Source organism: Nuphar pumila, chromosome 17 (genome assembly GCF_984573655.1).
Source record: "Nuphar pumila chromosome 17, dmNupPumi1.hap1.1, whole genome shotgun sequence".
NCBI lineage: Eukaryota > Viridiplantae > Streptophyta > Magnoliopsida > Nymphaeales > Nymphaeaceae > Nuphar > Nuphar pumila.
Window position 1 is genome coordinate 3,362,220 of NC_143265.1, and position 8,246 is coordinate 3,370,465.

Here is an 8,246-nt window from a genome sequence, read left to right on the forward strand (position 1 = left end):
GTTTTGATTGATGAGTCTAGAGCTGGGGTTAATGCTAAGTTAGAATTATGGAGATAGACATTGGAAGCAAGAGGTTTTAAGTTGAGTAAGAGTAAGACAAAATATATGGAATGTCGGTTTAGTAAGCAACGAAGTAGTGATGGGAGTGTAGTGAAGCTTGGTGAGCAAGAAATACCGGTGGATGATTGTTTCAAATATTTAGGATCTATCATTTAAAAGTATGGAGAAATTGATGGAGATGTAAATCATAGGATAAAGGTTGGGTGGATGAAATGGAAAAGTGCAACTGGAGTGTTGTGCGATCGTAGAATGCCATTGCGGTTGAAGGGAAAGTTTTATAGGATGACTATTAGGCCCGCTTTACTATATGGTATGGAATGTTGGGCTACCAAGAGACATCATATTCAAAAAATGAGTGTAGTTGAGATGTGTATGCTTAAATGGATGTGTGAAAATACCATAAAAGATAAGATTCGGAACGAGGAGATACGTAAAAAGGTAGGCATTGCACCCATTGAAAATAAGATGAGAGAGAATCGTTTACGGTGGTTTGGACATATTTGGCGAAGGCCTAATGATGCTCCAGTTAGAAGGATGTAGAAATGGGAAAATATATTAGTTAAAAGAGGTTGGGGTAGGCCTAAGAAGACTTGGATGGAGATGAGAGGAAAGGATATGAATGCTTTGAACCTCACCGAGGACATGGCATTGGATAGAAATGATTGGAGGAGAAGGATTCATGTAGAAGACCCAGAATGATTTTCTTTGTTGGTTCATATCGCCGACTCCAATTGTTTTGGGATGAAGGTGTAGTTGTTGTTGTTGTTGTTGTTGTATTGCATAATGTGCTAAACTTTATCAATGGATTGAAGAAACCATGTTGTTGCTTAGGACGACTAAAATTCAAGATCATGCTTTATGTTATTTTGGAAAATTGATGTCAATTTATTTGTTCAAATGTTATGCCATGAACAAAATATTTTGCTATGAACTTTTCATTTGGATACTTTGAAGATTGTTAGATGTGAAATTCTGAAATTTATGTTTTTTTATTAAATTTATTTTTTTAGTTTTCTAAAAATTAATTTATAAAATTTATTAAAAAATAATGTACAAATGAGTTTGGGTTGGGCTGGACTGACACGCTAAACATTGGGCCATTAGGCCAATGAGACAGACCATGGGCTTCACTTCAAACTCAAGCCCATTAAGAACCGGGTCAAAATCCAACCCGGTAGTAAATAGGTCGGGCCATCTTCGAGCTAGGCCACACTTAAAACCCCACGGGTCGATCTTTAAACGGGTTTGGGCCCGGGTGGGGTAGGTGTCCTAAAAAGCCCCATAAATTCGTTACCTAGGCTAGGCAGAGAAATTGTGAGCTCATAGAAAGTTATGTGAGTGCGGCTCCTACGCAAACGCTGCTCTCTTACGTAAAAAGTTAAAAGAAAGAAAGCGTAAATACGAAAATTGACCAAATATTTTATCCGAAATGACGGAGATGGAAAAGGACGTTTGCATGATTAAATACCTTCTCTGCCCTTATACGGATCTGCGAGCAGAAAGATTTTCTCTGAGGTTATTTTTGTCATTTTCAAGTTCTCGTTTCGCGTGAGAATAAGCAGGGGACGGTCTTTTCATTACATCAGTAGTCACTTTTCACTTTCCTTAAAAAATTAAAGCTCACATCTTTGAAGAAAATTACGGGCGTTCATAAAATCCAAAACCCCGTTACCATTTGCAGAAAGTACATAATTCTGGGGCTTATTATAATAAAAGTACGTGATTACCCTTCAATACTTAGTTTAATTAAAAGATTATAATAAAAATTTACAAAAAAACTGTTTAAATCATCATATATTTACAAAAAACAGACCAACATTTAGATTATTACATTCAACCTCCTACATTATGTGAATACATCTCAAATGCAGAAATTGCCATTTTTATCCTTATTTTAGTAGAACAACAGATATTATGTCATCTCATGCCTTTTGGTTGAACCAATTGATAACAAAAGCATTTTAGTCAAGACTTCACATTATATGCAGGGTAGCTGCATGGTGGCAACCTGCTTGACAGCCGTCCATCTTTGCTTTTTTCGAGATGGGTGTCATGTCTATCCCAAGAAATGTTGAGATGGATGGTCGTCAGCAGTGGGGCAAGCATAAAAAATGATCTCTTTTAGTCATTTTGATTAAAAAATGTTTTTATCATTGGTGGGCCATCATAATTGAAAAATTTCAAAATGTAATTGTTAGTCAGAAAATCAATGTTTTCAAGTTTCAAAAGAGAAGCATTCTCAAGTGAAAATCACAATTGAAACTTGCACTTTCTCATAAACTTGGGAAAATTGTAATTTGCAATCATAAGATCTTGAGAAAATCCAACCTTCATAAGACATTGGAAAGGCCCCAATTTTATGGAAAAGAAGGGTGGGGTTTCCATAAAATTGGGGCCTTTCCAATGTCTTATGAAGGTTGGATTTTCTCAAGATCTTATGATTGCAAAAACCCCACCCTTCTTTTGTATATGCCCCGCCCAACACTATAAAAACATGAGAGCAGCTTTTCTCAAAGAAAGTCACTCCAAATTATATGGAGATCTTTTTTCTGTAAATTCATTTTCCAATGAGAAAGTGTGAGGACAGGAGAGGACTTATTTTCCGTGAAATAGGGTTTCACATTAGCTTCACACATTTTTTTTTTCACAGCAAACTTATACACATACACCAGCATTCAAGCAAAGTCTCTTCATGGGTCTTCTCCATTCATCCCTTTGTCAGTTCCTATTTCCCTCCTTCCAAACAGTCTTGGAAACTCAGCTAGAATGATCAAATTTTGCAAGGCTGTAACAGGAGTTTGAATGGATTTAATCAAGAATAGGCTCGATCAACATTGCTTGTGTTTGGGATTCAGATTTTTTTACATTTAACGCTACTTGACTGTTTTTTTTTAGCTAGGCGAAAGAAAACCCTTGTCACCTAGGGATGGCAGTGGGGCGGGGGACAAGGTCTCCACCCCCGCCTGCATCCCCGTTTCATGTCCTCCATCCCCGGTTCAAACGGGGATGAGGCGGGGCAGGGATGAGGGGGGGAAAAGTGGCAGGGACGGGACGGGGCGGGGATCGTGGTGGGGACGGGGCAGGGCGGGGAAAAGAGTACGTCCATCCCCTCCTCCATCCTCGTTTCATACCCTTCATCGCAGGTCCAAACGGGACGAGGCGGGGCAGGGCCCCGCTTTCCCCCGGTCCACTGCCATCCCTACTGTCACCAACTGCACATTAGCAGTAGGAGTGTCAATGGGTCAGGTTTGACCCGCACCAAACCATATAGGGTCAGGCTTTAGTACTAAATGAGAAGGTCCAATTAGAATCTAGGTTGGACCTGAAGGGTTATGGAGCCAGGTATAGTTTGTAAAATTTCAAACCAGACTCGGGCCCGACCCGAATTTCAACTAAGATCAGTAAATTTTCAATGTAAAAAAGGATAAAACAATTTATTTTATCGGGGTATAGTATCTCTTATGGTGGGTCTGATTGGACCCAAGTCTAGACCCGGTACCATCATCTCAAGTTAGTCCTGGATCTGGTTTCACCTGAGTCTGAACCAAACCTGACCCGTTGACACCCCTAATTAGTAGGCGTCCTATTGGTAAAACCCTTGATTGCCACAAGGTTTGACACATCAAATGCTTAATATGCTGACCACATTGACCTAAGACTTAATTGTTCCTTAAAAGAGTTTTTGTTGGCCCCAAAGACTAACACCTTAATTAGGGCTAGAAAACGAGACGAGCAGCTTGGCATTGGCTCATAAATTGAGCTCAGCAAGCTGAGCTACGAGTCAGCTCATTTAGGTAAATGAGGCAAGCATAAACATGGCAAGCTCGGCTTGTATAGGGTCGTTTTACGTATTTTGTATTTATAAATGATATACATATTATATATATATATAATATACATATTATATATGTTTCATATATATATATTATACATTTTATACATTATCAAGTTTTTAAAAAACACTTGAGAATATTTTTTTAAGAAAATGAGCAAACTCGTAAAGCTAGGCTCGTAACCAGCTTGGGCTCAGCTTGGCTCATAACAAGCTCACGAGCTGAGTCCGAGAAGGGGTATATATGCCCTTAACAAGCCGAACCCCAACAGCCTCAGCTCGGCTCGTTTACCAGCCCTAGGTTCTTAAGGCTATTAGTCATATGGGTTTATATCTTAAAAGCCACAAAATGGTGAAAACATGGCGGTCCGGAACAATATCTTTGTTGCATCATATGGGTAAGGGGCCATGTTGGTCATTTCTTATACAATACAATACTTGGTAGGTTTGAAAAAGTGGCATATTATTATATTTTTATTATTATTAAAGTATAAATGATATATTTTTTATCAGTAAATTATTGATTAAATCTACTAAGTCAGACATGCCAGTCTTTAATCTTTTAAGTTTGTAAAAATGAAAAATAAATAATACCTTAAAACAAAGTAAGTCATAATGCCACGTGGTAGCACCTCAGTGACAAGGACGCATTAGGCCGTGTCTCCATAGCCTCTTATAGCTAGTTTAAAAGCCAAGATCGTCAATATTCGAATCTTCTACCCTTTTTGACTTTGACTGTGAGAAATATGAAAAAAGAAAAAAAAAGATAGGAAAAAAAGAAGAAATTTTCAAATTCCCTCCATATTTTTTACGGAATTAATTTGATCCCCACATTTTTCACAATTTTGAAAGGACCTCGATACTTTTGCCACTTTAAAGCAAAAGTTTTTATCATAAATGACTCTGCGATGCTTAGGTAGCTAATGCTTGCTATGAATTTAAAATGCCATGTTAACCAATGAAGGCATATGTATGATCTTTTGCCATGCTTAATATAATTATTTTTATAGGCTTAAAAATGGCAAATACTCGTTGCTGTGGAGTCTAAGGTCACCATATCAATGCCAACTTTTTTATTTGCTGATGGGTTTTGTTGCTTGAGACCAAAAAACTGAGAACATGCTCTCTCTCTCTCTCTCTCTCTCTCTCTCTCTCTCTCTCTCTCTCTCTCTATATATATATATATATATATATATATATATATATATATATATATATATATATATATATATATATATATATATATATACATCTACCAAAGTTATAAACCTATGCAAGTGAAACAAAGGTTTTTTTTTTGTGTGTCTTTGGCAAATCTAACCATGCCAATGTATCATGATTGATTTGCTAGAAAATGACACATGAATCATATTTTTTTGATAAAAAATGTAAATTTTAAGCTTCAATATTTATAAAAATTATAAACCATTGATTTTTAAACGTCATGAAAACCTACTGTGTGTCGTAATCTCACAATCCAATAGCCTATTCTTATAAAATCAAGTATGTACGACACTCCTATATAGTCAGATTTGAGAAAAACATGAAAAAAAAATGTTCAAAAGCCCAATGGGCTGGTGGTAGGCATAGATAAGAATAGGTAGCTATCATATATATATAAGTATGTATGGATGTATGTATAGTCACTAGAATATTACAACTATTGTGTGAATTGCAATTTTTAGATATTTTTTCTCTTAAGTCTAACTGTACTGAGATGTGATCCACATGTTTGGTTTTATAAGGACCAGCTCTTCAATGATCTGATTTAAGAGAAACGAAAAAAAAAACTCTGAAAATCATACACATAGTATTTCTAATATTCTACTCACTATATAAGGGTTTATCTAACATTAAACTAGTTGTACATGCATTCAATTTATTGAAATAACTAAAATGACTTTAGGATAATAACATTTTTTAAAAGACATTACTTTTTAAGGTAAAAAAATAAATTTTACTTTTTATATTTAAATTTATAAGATCACTTTTTACCTTTTTTAGAAAGACATTTGACTTTATTTTTCTACAAATCCAGAAGACTCATAATAACAAAACTAACCATGTATTTCCAAAAATGTTATTACTTTTAAGGATATTTTAGACAATTTAGTAAGTTGAATGCATTTAATATTAAATACAACTAGCTTAAGTGTATATATATATACTACTACCATGAGCGAACATGGCTTTTTGACTTATCTTTCTCAAATCTGACCTAGCAAATGCGTTTTTTTTACTAACAACATAGATTTTAAACATGAATATTTATGAAAATTTTATAACAATTTTGAAACCTTGTAAAAACCTAGCAACGAGTCAAAATGGGACGACCCAAGAGTCCAGATGTAGAGACATCTGATCATACTTGAGAAAAACACTAGAGAAAACCATTGGGAAGCTTGGCATGATAGGCGATAGGCACAGATTTGAGTAGGCAGCTATTCCCTATATATATATATATATATATATATATATATATATATATATATATATATATATATATATATATATATAGAGAGAGAGAGAGAGAGAGAGAGAGAGAGAGATGGCAGTAGACCAGGGCAGTGGCGGGGGACAAGGTCGTTACCCCCTCCCCGTCTTAAAATTCTACCCTCCATCCTTGCCTTCATCCCGGCATGGGTTTTTAATTTTAACCTCCATCCCCGCCTCCATCCTTGGTTCATGTTCTCTATCTCTGGTCCAAATGGGATGAGGCGGGGGCCCCTTTCTCCCCAGTCCACTGTCATTCCTAAAGGAATTTTAGTATTTTACTAGCGGGGATTGGGGATAGGGTGAGGTGAAGAAAAGCTTAAGTCCATCCCCGCCTCTATCCCCACACGGGTTTTGATTTTAACCTTCATATCCGCCTCCATCCCCGGTCCAAACAGGTCGAGGTGGGGGCGGGGCCCCATTTTCTTTGGGTCCACTACCATCCCTAATATATAATATATATTCTTTCAATCAAAAGGTCATGTTGATCCTTACTTAACACACACACACACACACACACACACACACACACACACACACACACATATATATATATATATATATATATATATATATAGAAGATGAGAATTTGAAATATAAGAACTAGGTGTAAATTAATTTTTTCATAGGTTTAACTTTTTGTTTTTTTCTTAAATCTGACCATACATATATACATATGTGATCTAGATGTGTGGTTTAAAAAGAACTGGCTTTTGAATAATCTGATTGCAATGATTAAGTAGAATTATTTTTAAGGCTTGAAAACCAATGGCTCAGAATTTTCATAAATATTCAAGTATCCAAAAATTATGTTTTTTTCCATTATAAAAGCATGGTCTTAATAGTTAATTCATAGCAAAATGGACCATGATGAGCATGTATGAAGGGTATAATTTACCAAAAAAAAAGTATAAAAAATGTAGTATACTCTAGTACTTTTTTTATAGGCTACTATTCCTATTCTTTTTATTTTTTAAAGTTTTTTATGTATCCACACTTATGGCCTCTGTATCTACACTCTTCTCTCTCTCTCTCTCTCTCTCTCTCTCTCTCTCTCTCTCTATATATATATATATATATATATATATATATATATATATATATATATATATATATATAATGAGTAAAAATTTCCTACTAATGAAGGTAAGGAACTAATGAGTAGAAATCACTTGTTTCATAAAAAAAATATATAGTTTTTTGTAAATCAAGTGTTACAGATGTGATATACATGATTTGTTTAGTAGGAAACTTGTTTTGAATCATGTGATTATCACAAATAATTAGGTTTTTAAAGGAATTAAAATTCAACAGCCCACAATATGCCAAATTTTTATAGCTCAAAAAATCACACTTTTACATCTGAAAAAAACTTCAAAGCTTGATCCTCAGCAAACAAACCATTATCAATACATCTATGTGGTTAATATATATATATATATATATATATATATATATATATATATATATATATATATATATATATATATATATATATATATATATATATATGAAAGTACCTACTCCCACACACTAGAAATCATGGTTGCAGGTGGTATCTTCTCAATTAAACTTTATGGATGTACTGAACATAGTTTTTTGATAGGAATCATGCGTTAGATGATGTTTTTTGGACATAAAAATAAGATTTTTTAAGTCACTAAATTTTGATACATTGCCAGACGTTGATTTTTAAAGTTCTTATAAAAGACATCTATACTATAATAACAAGATCCAAAACTTGTTTTCTATCAAAAAAAAAAAGTTAAAAAAAAATGAAAATCTAAAGCGTGAGAGTAGGTATTTTCGGAGTATCCTATCACTACCAATATATATGTATATATAAATAAAAGATGGGTTG